Below are 14,922 nucleotides of genomic sequence, written 5' to 3' on the forward strand. Positions count from 1 at the left end.
ATATTTACATTGGTTAGGGGAGCACTGTATGTAAAATCATGTAACATGGGATATATTAGTTATAGGATACCATAGATTACTTTGCATTATTTAAACCAAATGTTAGGGGTCTGTATTAATAAATTAGGGGTGTTGTATATTGATGTGCTGTACATGCTATAATTCCAGTAGAATATATATATAATGAAGGGATGTGTTATATGTGGGGGGAGTGTGGTCAGTTGTGTTGTGAGGGGTATATAATATTTAGGAGCGCAGTGTTGTTATCCAGGAGATTTTATACTGTAAGTGACTGTGGTATTTTTAGGGACGCAGGGTGGAGATGCTGCACGGAGCTGAAGATATCTGGCTGTGAATTCAGCAGTGATACGTCATGGATTGGAGAACCCAGAATAAAGTCCTCCTGATGGAAGAAATTGTCATCTATAAGGTACTAGATGCCACTAATGACTCCCAGAACATGTAGTCAGTCACACAGGGGGTCATTTACTAAGGGCCTAATTTGCGTTTTCCCGACGTGTTACCCGAATATTTCTGATTTGCGCCGATTTCCCCTGAATTGCCCCAGGTTTTTGGCGCACGCGATTGGATTGTGGCGCATCGGCGCTGGCATGCACGCGACGGAAATCGGGGGGGCGTGGTCGAACGAAAACCCGACGGATTCGGAAAAAGCGCCGCATTAAAAAAAAAAATAATTGGTCGCATGCCTCATACTTACATGCACCAGGAAGAGATCAGTGAACTCCGACGCAACTCGGTGGACATCGGGCACAGGACCTTCATGAATCGCCGGAGGACCCAAACGCTCGTCCGAGAAGCCGCCGCTGGAACGCGAATGGACCGGGTAAGTAAATGTGCCCCACAGTGTCAGGGAGCTGCCTGTGGGGATGTTAATTGTTAGTAAAGTTTTCAGCATTTACTTAACAGGGAGCGGGGGGGGCTGCATTTTAATATTCGCCTCAGGCAGCAAATATGCTAGAATCGGCCCTGGAGAGGCCCCTTCCACACTTGCCTTGCAGATCACGTCAGAGTTTGATCAGGGTGCGATCAGGGTTTGGTCAGTGAAAAACTGACATTTTGCATCAGCGTGCAATCAGTTTTCAGTCAGAGTTTGTTCAGTGTCTCAGTTTTTCACGCGCGTTTTCAATGCAATTTCAATGCGTTTTTCACACGCAGATAATGCGAGTGAAAAATGTAAGTGTGAAAGGGGCCAGACACTGAACAAACTCTGACTGAAAACTGATTGCACTCTGACGAAAAATGTCAGTTTTTCACTGACAAAACCCTGACCGCACCCTGATGAGACTCTGGCGTGATCTGCAACGCAAGTGTGGAAGGGGCCTTAGACTCCACACTTGTTTTCTGTGCCAGATAATTCATGCCGGATGATGGATCTGGAGTAGTTTAGAAATGTGGAGTCGCACTTTAGACCAGCTAGTAGTTGGTCTAGTTTACATCTGAATTTTATAATGCACCGAATTAATTTTCTGGTGTCTGATTAGGCTGCCTCAGTCTGGTCCCTGCTACTACGGCTGTCACCATCACTGGCACCCCGTGATCGTGGTCTCTGCTCAACCGGTCTGGAGGCCCTTCGCTGGGCAGCGGCTGCATCTCGGACTGACCCGAGCCTCCGTCATGAGGACATACCTCCAGTCAGTGACGGAGTGCCAAGAACCACCCGGGCGGTTCCTGTTGCCTCTCCTGGCTACCATGCAGGTACCGTGGGTCCACGTGGAGGCGCCACACGGGGAGGCCCCGACTCCTGCTGAGCCAGCGCCTGGGCCTACTACTGCTGTCGAACCTGCACCGAGGCCTGCTACAGTTGTCGACCATCCTGCGGTTCCTGCTATGGCTCCTGCTGTGGTTCCTGATCCCCCGGCTGCTCCTGCTCCAGTTCCGGCACCTGCCCGACCATCTGCGAGACCAGAGTCTGCACCGGAGAGACCATCTGCAGCACCGGCACCTCGGCAGCCTTGAGGCCGAGGTGAGGCCCTCCGCCAGCATCTCCGAGGCGCTGTCTCGGAACAGCAACGCCGAGAAAAGGAGGCCCAGAGCTTCATGGCCGGCCGATCCAAAGAAGGCGCCTGGGTAAAGCAGAACTGAACCACCGGCATGGTCCGCTACTTCGACCGTCAGCGGGGTTATGGCTTCGCCACCCAGGACTTCGCCGGACGGGAGGTATTTATTCCCGCCGGTCCTTCAAAAGGCCCGATTTGCCGGAGAGACGCCATAACCTGAAGCCGGGGGAGTACATAGAATTTTCCCTCCAGGACGGACCCTGAGGACCATGGGCGGCTAGCATGACCGGATTCTGGACCCTGATGAGGACCACTACCCATCTTGTGACGAGCTGTATGAGGACGACGAATGGCCGGAGTCTCCGAACTCGTCTTCCTCCTCAGTTGGTGACCCATGTGAATGCCATCCACGGTCATCGTGAGTACAGGCCCCATTGCCATCCACGGGCCGGGCATGATTCAGGGAGCCACCCCCACCGTCTCCCCTGCAGGGAGCGCTGCCGGATCCCGCGGTTCCTCTGTGGTGGAAGATATCCCGGCTGGTGAGCCTTATCTAGAGGCTCCAACTAGACCACCCTCTCCACATGCCGGCTACCAGTGTGGTGATGACCCGGCCCCAGAAGAATTGGAGCTGGAAGGATCCGCAGCGCTGCCGCAGGTTCCCATTTATTTATTCCTGGACCCCTCCTTGGTCCCCGGCTTTGTTGAGCCCCCGGCTGGAACAGCCGACACCCCGGGCGACAGCGCCCCTCCCCCTGAATGTCAGTAGGATGCTGCTGAGCCTGCAGTACCTGTAACTGCTACCGGGTGTCCCCAGCCGGCTTCTACTGATTCTTCTACACAGGATCCTGTTCTGATCCCGGATCCTGCTGTTGCTGGAAAAGAAGATACCGAATAACCCCTGATGGGCTGAAAGCCTTCTTCAGGTACTGTGCTTATTGTACATATGTATATTTATTTCTGCTGCTATCCCAGTTGGGCTGAGCGCCCCTGTCCCACGGAGCCAGAAACTTTCCTGAGACTCTATCCCCTATTTACTTATCTCAGTCAAGAGACATTCCTTGAACTGCACCACCATGTCATGTGCTATGATAGCACCCCTTCCTCTGCCACAGCAGATATTCCTACAAAGGACTCTGTCCCTCTACACATAGAGGAGACCCTTTCTTCATTTATTGCACTTTTCCCCACATCAAGGGCTGTACCCAGAAGATGGACTTTGCTATTAAAGACCTTCTGTGAGACTTTTGCCAACTCAAAGGAAAAGTTGCTATTGACTTCTTGTATTGCACTTAATGCCTTTGAATGTATGGACATTCTGCATGCACTATTATGCCTTTCCCTTTTTAGGTAAAGAGACATTTTATCCTGCTACCCTGAGTAGCCTACCTCTGTAACGTTTGCAACGTTAATGTTATAAGATGTGTACCCATTGGGCTCCTAAGCCAATGAGAGTTTACCAAAATGTTTGCACACTGTCAATGTTATGCCAGTAGTTTGCACTAACCTTTTTATAGGCTTTCCAGATTGTAGTGTGGCTGTGTTGGACCGTCTAAAATATGTAAACCCTGACCGCTATCTTATGCCTCAAACCGAAGCTTCGTAAGTGGGGGTAAACTACGGGTCCTTAGGGGACCGGGGGTGTTAAAGATGTAGCACCTGGATACCACTCACACAAGGGTAAGAATGTCAGTCGGCAGGTACTTGTACATTGTACAATGTCTTATTGTGTCACATATGACAATGTAATGCATATCTACACTATATATTTGTTGCCAGGGAAGAAGTGTTCATAAAACAAATATACAGGCCCCGGGGCAAGGAGTGGATTACAGTACATGACACCACACCTTTCCTACTGTACAGTTTGGTTTAACGGCGTCAGCGACCAACTGTCACACTTAGCATACACGTGTTTTGTCTCAGTCCGACACCAACCCAGGTGCCTGTCTCCAGGACCATGGGCGGCTTGTCCCTACAGATCACCTAGCCTGCACTTCACAGAAGTGCCCTTTTTGTAATTTACCTCTACCGGCCATTGCTTACACGGACCCCCCGGAGGTCCTCCGCTGCTGGCCAGCGGTTGGTCCTCTGTACCCAACAGTCCGTAGTCGAGCCGAGGGCAGCTCTTTCAATTGCCCCGGGGGTATGTAACACCCCTGCCGATGCAAGGCAGAGGGGTTGTTGCAAATACGTCCCACCATGTAGCTTGCAGCCTGTGTAGGGTCTGATCAACCCCCACAGCAGGTCATTACACACTACACAGGGGAACACTGCAGCGGTAGAGCCTGCCTGGTAAGGAGTTAAGTCTTTATGTGATGTAATATGTGTCATCCAATCACAAGTGTTATATATTGTATCTGTGAGCTGGGATGCGATTGGAGGAGGAACCACCACCTGACCAGTGGGAGTAATAAAACCCCTAGTCAGGAAAGTTCTAGAGTTCAGTTAGCTGAGACAAGCTCAGTCAGACAGACCAGATCAGACCAGTTGGTCAGAGTGCAGCCAGAGCTCAGCTCACTGCCTGTGCAGCTCTGAGGAGCTAGTTAGTGGTATCATCCTACCTTTAAGGGTGATATCTTAAGCAACCCAGGACAAGCTGAAGCATCTTACTAGGACACAGCTATCTCCCAGCCTGCCCATTGCATCCAGGCTGATGATCCATTCCTGTGGTTCCCTCTCCAACTGCAACCCCAGCATTCTACCATTTGTCAAGGCACGTTGCTACTGTTCAATAAAGAACTGTAAGTTATTTTTGTTCAACGTCTGCCTCCGTCTGGTCCCTGCTACTACGGCTGTCACCATCACAGGCACCCTATCCACCACACAGGGACTCATACTCCAGACCCCAAAGGGTTGCCCCAGGGAGAACCACTATAACAGTCTCTCCCCCATCATTTCTTGCCAACACCACCCTGTTGGAGACCTGCCAGGCTGTAGGACAGCCCTCCGGTCCCCATACCAAGCACCGTGACACTAGCGTGCCTAGGCTGCAACCGCCAGCCACTCAGATATTCCGGGCCCGGCTGTCTCCAGGCCCCAAGAAAAGGCTAGGCCCCAGTGGGGGATGTTGCACATTTCTTTTTCACGCGTGCACACGCGTGTTTTTTAACGCGCGTTTATATCTCGGCATGCTCTACTTTTGCAAGTCACGCGCATGAAAAACACACCATACAAGTCTATGGAGATGCATCAAAAAACGCATTGCACTCTGAGACACGTGCAAGTCCATTGCAAGTGCAATGCGTTTTTCATGCATCAATTGCCATAGAAAAGATAGAGCGTGAAAAACGCATTGAAATTGCATTGAAAACGCGTGTGAAAAACAAGACACTGAACAAACTGACTGAAAACTGATTGAACTCTGATGCAAAATGTCAGTTTTTCACTGACCAAACCCTGATCGCACCCTGATCAGACTCTGACGTGATCTGCAACGCGAGTGTGGAAGGGGCCTAACACAACATAAATGTAGATGTGGCTATACACAGCATCTTTGTTTGCTCAATTTCTACAAAGTACCTCACCTTATCCTGATCCAATGTTTTTTTATTACTATTCAAACATGGAGCAATGGTCGATTTCCCTTCCTTTAGTCTCTTTATGTCACTATAAATGTTTCTCAAGCCCTTTTGAGTCAACACTTGCCAATGCAAATACTTCTTCATATCACACACCCATATATCCATGTGAAAAACACATAAAACCCACCCTTTTATTGTCTGCGGTTTACTGTAAGAGGAGTTGAGCAGGTTGTACATAGTAAGAATAGGCAGGCAGCCAATAATACCTGTCCTTATAAAAACCCTCTTATATTACATGCTGTCAGGGATGCTATGTGCAATCTGTTTAGTTTCTAATGCTCTATAACTTACTGCCTGAAATAAGACAGTGTGGGGGTCATTTACTAAGGGCCCGATTCGCGTTTTTCCGACGTGTTACCTGAATACTTCCAATTTGCGCCGATTTTCCCTGTATTGCCCCGTGACGGAACGCGACAGAAATCGGGGGGGGGGGGGGGGGGGGGCGAACGAAAACCCGACGGATTCGGAAAAACCGCCTCATTAAAAAAAAAAAAAGTTCGCTCGGCACGCGCTTACCTTCACTCAGCCCGGCTCATTGTACTCCAGTGCGTTCCGTGGCTCTTCAGCGCAGCAGCGACACCTGGTGGACGTCGGAGGAACTGCCTTAGTGAATCGCCGGAAGACCCGAATCCACCGCAGAGAACGCGCCGCTGGATCGCGAATGGGCCGGGTAAGTAAATCTGCCCCTATGTATAATTTGCTCAGTCTATTATGCTCTATAAAATTCTACCTGCAGCTAGGACACTAAGTCCAATCTGCTCGGCTCCGCCTGCTCTATAACATGCTGCCTGCAGATAGCACACTATGTACAATCTGCTCAGCTCCTCCTGCTCTATAACACGCTGCCTGCAGATAGCACACTATGTACAATCTGCTCAGCTCCTCCTGCTCTACAACACGCTGCATGCAGATTGGACACTGTGTACAATCTGCTCAGCTCCTCCTGCTCTATAACATGCTACCTATAGGTAGAACACTATGTATAATCTGCTCAGCTCCTCCTGCTCTATAACATGCTGCCTGCAGATAGGACACTGTGTAGAATCTACTCAGCTCCTCCTGCTCTATAATATGCTACCTATAGGTAGAACACTATGGGGGTCATTTACTAAGGGCCCGATTCGCGTTTTCCTGACGTGTTACCCGATCGTGTTGCCCCGGGATTTTGGCGCACGCAATCGGATTGTGGCGCATCAGCGTTGGCATGCACGCGACGGAAATCGGGGGCCGTGGCCAAACGAAAAACCCCACGTATTCGGAAAAAACGCCGCATTTTTTTAAAAAAAAGTGTCGCAAGACTTGCACTTACCTTCACCAGGTATAGGTATATAACTTGAGTGCCTTTCGGCGGACCTCGGGGAACTTCAGCGCAGCAGCGCCACCTGGTGGACGGTGGAGGAACTGCCTTAGTGAATCCTGGCCGGACCCGAATCCACTGCAGAGAACGCGCCGCTGGATCGCGAATGGACCGGGTAAGTAAATCTGCCCCTATGTATAATCTACTCAGTTCCTCCTGCTCTATAACATGCTGCCTGCAGAAAGGACACTTTGTACAATCTGCTCAGAACCTTTTGCTCTAAAACATTCTCCCTGCAGATAGGACACTATGTACAATCTGCTCAGCTCCCTTATTTTGTTTTTCTGCATAAAATTTGATGGCTGATTGAGTGAACAACACAATGAAAGGAACCATGCGTTGTTGAATAAGGTTCTGATACAAACTTGCAGTTTGAATTTTGGTACCACTTTTCCAGTGGATTTGCCCCTAGATAAGCTTCTTTTTGAAAAGTCGCACTTCATAAATCTGTATACCACTTCTGGATTCAAAAGATAAATCTGGAGTAAGGCATCTGAAGTGAAATAGATTGAATTGACCTTTAAAAAGTTGCAAATTTGGCACAAATTGGTAGAAACGACAATTTCGAGACTTTTTGGACACAAAGCTCACATGACTGCAGTGATACATCCCCCAATATGTGTCATCCACCACACACATCAGATCTTATTGTATGATTTACTGTACCGCAGGGGATACATTTACTAACAATAACTAGACAGGTTATACTATCACACAGTTATACATTCTGGGGACATTGTAAGAACAAAATCCCAAAATTGTCAAGGAACTTAAATTACTATACAGAAATGTTTCTTTTCCTCTTGGTACCCAGTTAAACTATAAACATAAATTGGGGTACATTTACTTACCCATCCGGAGGAGTTTGCAGAATGTGCTTTGTCCGGCGATAAGGCACTCTGCCGCGATTCACTAATATCATGCGCCCGATATCCTGCATGTGTCGCTTGGTGCATGTAAGTGCATTGTCTTGGAACATAATTAGAAAGTGAAATCCCGCGCTCAGTCTGAATCAGTCGGATCGTCCAACGGCGCGCCCCCCGATTTCTGTCGCATGAAAGACATCGCAGCTGCGCCACACGTGTGCGACACAATCCCCTATGAAATACCTGTCACAGCCATTCAAAACCCGAAAACGTCGGAAAGTCCGACGAAAGTGCGTCCGCTGACCCTTAGTAAATAAGCCCCAATGGGGCATATTTACTTACCCGGTCCATTCGCGATCCAGCGGAGCGTTCTCTGCGCTGGATTCGGGTCCGGCCGGGATTTAATAAGGTAGTTCCTCCGCCGTCCACCAGGTGGCGCTGCTGCGCTGAAAAGCATCTGAACGCGCCGGAATTCACAGAGGCCGGCTGAGTGAAGGTAAGCGCGTCTAAAGCGACACATTTTCCGTTTTTAAATGCAGCAGTTTTTCCGAATACGTCGGGTTTTCATTCGGCCATGCCCCCCGATTTCCGTCGCGCTCATGCCGGCGCCGATGCGCCACAATCCGATCGCGTGCGCCAAAATCCCGGGGCAATTCAGGTACAATCAACGCAAATCGGAAATATTCGGGTAACACGTCGGGAAAACGCGAATCGGGCCCTTAGTATATGACCCCCATTGAGTATAATTTGGTAAAAAAAAACTAGTTTATTTTCCATACACTTCAGATAATATGAGCTGCATTTATACTTTCACTTTTCATCTTTGCAGGTGCTTGCTAAAACTGAATCGAAAACTCCTGAATGAAATGTTTATCTGATTACAAAAAATTTATTTCCACTTTCAATTCTTTCCGTCAAAGAAATTCTTCAGATAAACAAAAGTGAAACACATCCATTCATCATCCTACAGTGGAATTGCACAATACCATAGCACGCTAATGACTAACTTGAGGTTGTAGTGAACTAGGATGAAGCAAGATTAGTGTTCAAAAATTGGGAAACAAGCCAAGTTAATGGGGGTGTCATAAATTATGGGTTATGAGTTCCCTTCTTATGATAGGAGAGTCACCTTTGCCCTATAAGATAACGTAATTAAGGACATGTACCATAGGGCAACAGATCCCACCCCCCCTCTGATTCCCTTTGTTCTCCCCCCCCCCCCCCCTTATCAAAAGAATTGGTAACTAGTTTCCTCTGTCCCTTAGAGGTGCTAATTGGTTTCCTGTGAAATGGTAGACTTGCTGTCTCCAAGGGCCTCATGGTTTTTCATGTGTCTTAAAATGACTCCCTAAGAACATGAAAAATTATACTTCAAAGAAAACTTAGTCATAAAGCAAATATTTTAATTTCTGGTCAACGGATCTGGATCAGTATCCCCTTATTGTCCTGGGGTGTCAAGCCCAAAGGATTTGAGAGATAGGAAGCCAAGAAAACGCCTATTAGACAATTGGGCCAACATTTAATAATGGTGTTTGGTACTGTTAGATTTGTTAATTCATGCTGGTAAATGTGGTGGGCATGTCTTCTTATCAGGGGACTCTTGGGAAAAGATATAACATATTTTGGAAAAATGTCCCTGATTTTCCATCTTGATTAAGGTGTAGCCACACCCCTCTCACATGACCGAGGGGGCGGATCGATTATGTAGTTAAATGTAACATGCCAGCATTGAATCCTTGTTGTCCATGGGGAATGCCTTCAAGCTGGCAGGACTTCCAAGATTTTCATCGGTTTTCCCCACCGCGGATCTTTATGCCAATCTAATTAGTAAGAGGTCTGTCTTTTCTTCTATTTTATCCCTTTTTATTTCACTGTTTGCTGTTATGTATGTCTGTTATTTTACCCTTTTTGTAACCATTAAGCATTGTGCCTATTTTGCATATTAAATAGTCCTTTAATAAGTTTTTCCTTGTGCTCTATACGTTCCCATACCTCTGGAGAGGGGAATTACCGCTAAGCTGTGTTACCGTGTGAATGTCTGTACTAGCAGTAGCTAAAGGCAGAGCGTGTCTGTAGACGAGTAGTAGCTATAGACCGTGTGGGTCCAGGTACTCTGTACTGCATCTAGAAGAGTGTGTATCTGGGTGTATGTGTGCGGACCTGGTGTGGGCTTCTCGTAGGCCGTAATTACGAGTGGTGGCAGCCGTGAAAAGTGAGTTGTATGGAACGGGTGACTTTCGGGGTGCTGAGTGGCCCTGTGTAGTAGCGTTCCATAGGCACGTAAGTGGTAGGGGGGTACATAGTGTGGTTGTGCGCCCCCTGGGCTGTGCGTGTGTAGTGTCTGGGATCCGGATGCGTTTGGTTTCCCTGACATGAGAATTCAGACTGAGTGGGTTTGCCGTGCGCTAGGGGAGTAAGAATTAGCGTAAGGACGCCATTTTGTGTGAGTGGGCGGAGCTTAGGGCTAATTTGCGTGGTCTCCTGGCGTACGTGAACCCCGTGTTTGGAACCCGGCGACTCGGGTTCGTGACAAATTGGTGGCAGCGGTGGGATCTGTTGCCCTATGGTACATGTCCTTAATTACGTTATCTTATAGGGCAAAGGTGACTCTCCTATCATAAGAAGGGAACTCATAACCCATAATTTATGACATTTGTCACGAACCCGAGTCGCCGGGTTCCAAACACGGGGTTCACGTACGCCAGGAGACCACGCAAATTAGCCCTAAGCTCCGCCCACTCACACAAAATGGCGTCCTTACGCTAATTCTTACTCCCCTAGCGCACGGCAATCCCACTCAGTCTGAATTCTCATGTCAGGGAAACCAAACGCATCCGGATCCCAGACACTACACACGCACAGCCCAGGGGGCGCACAACCACACTATGTACCCCCCTACCACTTACGTGCCTATGGAACGCTACTACACAGGGCCACTCAGCACCCCGAAAGTCACCCGTTCCATACAACTCACTTTTCACGGCTGCCACCACTCGTAATTACGGCCTACGAGAAGCCCACACCAGGTCCGCACACATACACCCAGATACACACTCTTCTAGATGCAGTACAGAGTACCTGGACCCACACGGTCTATAGCTACTACTCGTCTACAGACACGCTCTGCCTTTAGCTACTGCTAGTACAGACATTCACACGGTAACACAGCTTAGCGGTAATTCCCCTCTCCAGAGGTATGGGAACGTATAGAGCACAAGGAAAAACTTATTAAAGGACTATTTAATATGCAAAATAGGCACAATGCTTAATGGTTACAAAAAGGGTAAAATAACAGACATACATAACAGCAAACAGTGAAATAAAAAGGGATAAAATAGAAGAAAAGACAGACCTCTTACTAATTAGATTGGCATAAAGATCCGCGGTGGGGAAAACCGATGAAAATCTTGGAAGTCCTGCCAGCTTGAAGGCATTCCCCATGGACAACAAGGATTCAATGCTGGCATGTTACATTTAACTACATAATCGATCCGCCCCCTCGGTCATGTGAGAGGGGTGTGGCTACACCTTAATCAAGATGGAAAATCAGGGACATTTTTCCAAAATATGTTATATCTTTTCCCAAGAGTCCCCTGATAAGAAGACATGCCCACCACATTTACCAGCATGAATTAACAAATCTAACAGTACCAAACACCATTATTAAATGTTGGCCCAATTGTCTAATAGGCGTTTTCTTGGCTTCCTATCTCTCAAATCCTTTGGGCTTGACACCCCAGGACAATAAGGGGATACTGATCCAGATCCGTTGACCAGAAATTAAAATATTTGCTTTATGACTAAGTTTTCTTTGAAGTATAATTTTTCATGTTCTTAGGGAGTCATTTTAAGACACATGAAAAACCATGAGGCCCTTGGAGACAGCAAGTCTACCATTTCACAGGAAACCAATTAGCACCTCTAAGGGACAGAGGAAACTAGTTACCAATTCTTTTGATAAGGGGGGGGGGGGGGAGAACAAAGGGAATCAGAGGGGGGGTGGGATCTGTTGCCCTATGGTACATGTCCTTAATTACGTTATCTTATAGGGCAAAGGTGACTCTCCTATCATAAGAAGGGAACTCATAACCCATAATTTATGACACCTCCCCTTTTTAGAGATGGCATGGGAGATCGATCCACAGATCATCTCACAAGCCCATCTCCATGGCTCCCCACTGGTGAGACAATACAAATATACAGCCGTTTCCACGACACCTATTCCCATTTTAAACAAATAGAGGTTCAAAGTTAGCTGGACTTTAGTCTCAGGGATACCCAAAAATCCAGCTAGTGGCATATCCTGTGAGACCTGCAGTAACGGTTCCCATGACTCTGCCAAGCTGCTGTCCATATGTAAAGCAGCCTCACACCTCTGGTCCTTTGTGGTCAATACACATGTTACACAGACCGTCTCACTGGGCTCTCCTGTAACAATCTCTGGGCTGTAAGATAGTAACCCCTGCAGAGGAGGGGATGGGGCTAAATATTCAGAACTCAGACTGATGTCTGAATCATGGACACTCGGACTGTTAGTGACCTCAGATACAACAGGTGTCAGCAGGTCAGCTAAGAGTTCTGGCTCACCCTGGCCACACACTACCTCATCCTTGTTAGGACATAACACATTATTATCATCACACATTGTTTGGTCAATGCAAGGTACAGTACAATCAATATGAGCACATATCACGTTGACATTATAGGACAGTTCAACTGTACTTGGGGAAACATTTGCAGAATCCTTGGACGCAATTGGCCCCAGGTCAGGCATCACCTCAGGCTCATTTGAACCTATCACATTATCACTGTCCATTCCTGAATGGGTGGAAGAAACATTATAATTCAGAGTACATGGGGCAGGGTTTGATATCTCCTCTGCACTTGGGGAAATATCTGCAGAATCCTTGGATGCTAATTGTCCCAGGTCAGGCATCACCTCAGGCTCGTTTGAACCTATCACATTATCACTGTCCAGTTCTGTGTTGGTGTTAGAAACAGTATAATCCAGAGTACAAGGGGCAGGGTTTGATATCTCCTCTGCACTTGGGGAAATATCTGCATAATCCTTGGATACTATTCGCCCCAGATCCGGTACCACATCAAGACTCTTTGGACATGGCACAATGTCCTCATCACACAGGCTAGGCTCCGTACCACCCAGTGTAGTACATGTGACATTCACATTATTAGGCATTTCAACTGTGGTGGGAAAAACATCCACCACAGACTGGGAGACTAACTGCCCTGGATTAGTCCCCAGTAAAACATTAGTAGGAATCATCTCAGACTCCTGGACTTTCTTCAATCGGCATCCAGATGCCATATCTCCATCAGGGTAGACTCTCCCAAAGACAGAAGAAACAGGGAGCTTAGTTGTGGGGGTGTCCCTCAATCCCCCAAAACAAGTAGGGCTGTGGTGTCCCATTTGGTTGCATACACCACACCTACCAATATTAAACACATACTGGGTGGGAGTAGAGGGGGCACAGGTGGTAGGCTTACCCTCCGTCCAGTCATCCTTAGTAGGCCTCCTCAGGGCTGCTACTGGCTTGGAAACAAAAGAATCCGCTATCCTTGCGGCCTTGTTGTCATCCTTAGGCTCTCGGGCCATTAAAACTTGCTGCCCATTGCTCTGGGCTGAAGAATTGCGCACCCGGAGACGGGCTAACTCCATTCGAAACTCCAACTCGGCTTTACGATCCGCAAACTCTTTCTCCCTCTGGGCTTGACGCTCTCCAAACTCTTGCTCCATCTGGGTTTGACGCTTTGCCATCTGTTGCTGACTCTGGCCTTGACTCTTTGCCAGATTTAGCTCTCTTTGGATTTGAAACTCATCCCACCTTCGCTTTCTCTGGATTTGACGCTCCTGCAACCTTTGCTGAGCTTCACACGCTTCCAGCTGCGTTTGTGGGTTACACTCTCCAAGCAGTTGAAGAAACAGTGCCCAGGTAGGGTCACTTTCATCCACCTTCTTATAAGTAGCCGCCATCTTAGCAGTTACTTGCCAAATAAAAGATAGAAAAGAAAAACAAGAGGGGAGGGGACTGTTTTGCAAGTATGTCTTACTACAATAAGCACTGAGTTTTTCCTTGTAGACTGGGGTGCTCCTCGCAAGGATTCCACCAGTCCTTAAGTGCAAGGGTTAATTACTTAAACCAAGCACTTAACGCTCTATTACAAAAAATGTATCCCACCGCTGCTAACCAATTTGTCACGAACCCAAGTCGCCGGGTTCCAAACACGGGGTTCACGTACGCCAGGAGACCACGCAAATTAGCCCTAAGCTCCGCCCACTCACACAAAATGGCGTCCTTACGCTAATTCTTACTCCCCTAGCGCACGGCAAACCCACTCAGTCTGAATTCTCATGTCAGGGAAACCAAACGCATCCGGATCCCAGACACTACACACGCACAGCCCAGGGGGCGCACAACCACACTATGTACCCCCCTACCACTTACGTGCCTATGGAACGCTACTACACAGGGCCACTCAGCACCCCGAAAGTCACCCGTTCCATACAACTCACTTTTCACGGCTGCCACCACTCGTAATTACGGCCTACGAGAAGCCCACACCAGGTCCGCACACATACACCCAGATACACACTCTTCTAGATGCAGTACAGAGTACCTGGACCCACACGGTCTATAGCTACTACTCGTCTACAGACACGCTCTGCCTTTAGCTACTGCTAGTACAGACATTCACACGGTAACACAGCTTAGCGGTAATTCCCCTCTCCAGAGGTATGGGAACGTATAGAGCACAAGGAAAAACTTATTAAAGGACTATTTAATATGCAAAATAGGCACAATGCTTAATGGTTACAAAAAGGGTAAAATAACAGACATACATAACAGCAAACAGTGAAATAAAAAGGGATAAAATAGAAGAAAAGACAGACCTCTTACTAATTAGATTGGCATAAAGATCCGCGGTGGGGAAAACCGATGAAAATCTTGGAAGTCCTGCCAGCTTGAAGGCATTCCCCATGGACAACAAGGATTCAATGCTGGCATGTTACATTTAACTACATAATCGATCCGCCCCCTCGGTCATGTGAGAGGGGTGTGGCTACACCTTAATCAAGA

Source organism: Engystomops pustulosus, chromosome 2, assembly GCF_040894005.1.
Source record: "Engystomops pustulosus chromosome 2, aEngPut4.maternal, whole genome shotgun sequence".
Taxonomy (NCBI): domain Eukaryota; kingdom Metazoa; phylum Chordata; class Amphibia; order Anura; family Leptodactylidae; genus Engystomops; species Engystomops pustulosus.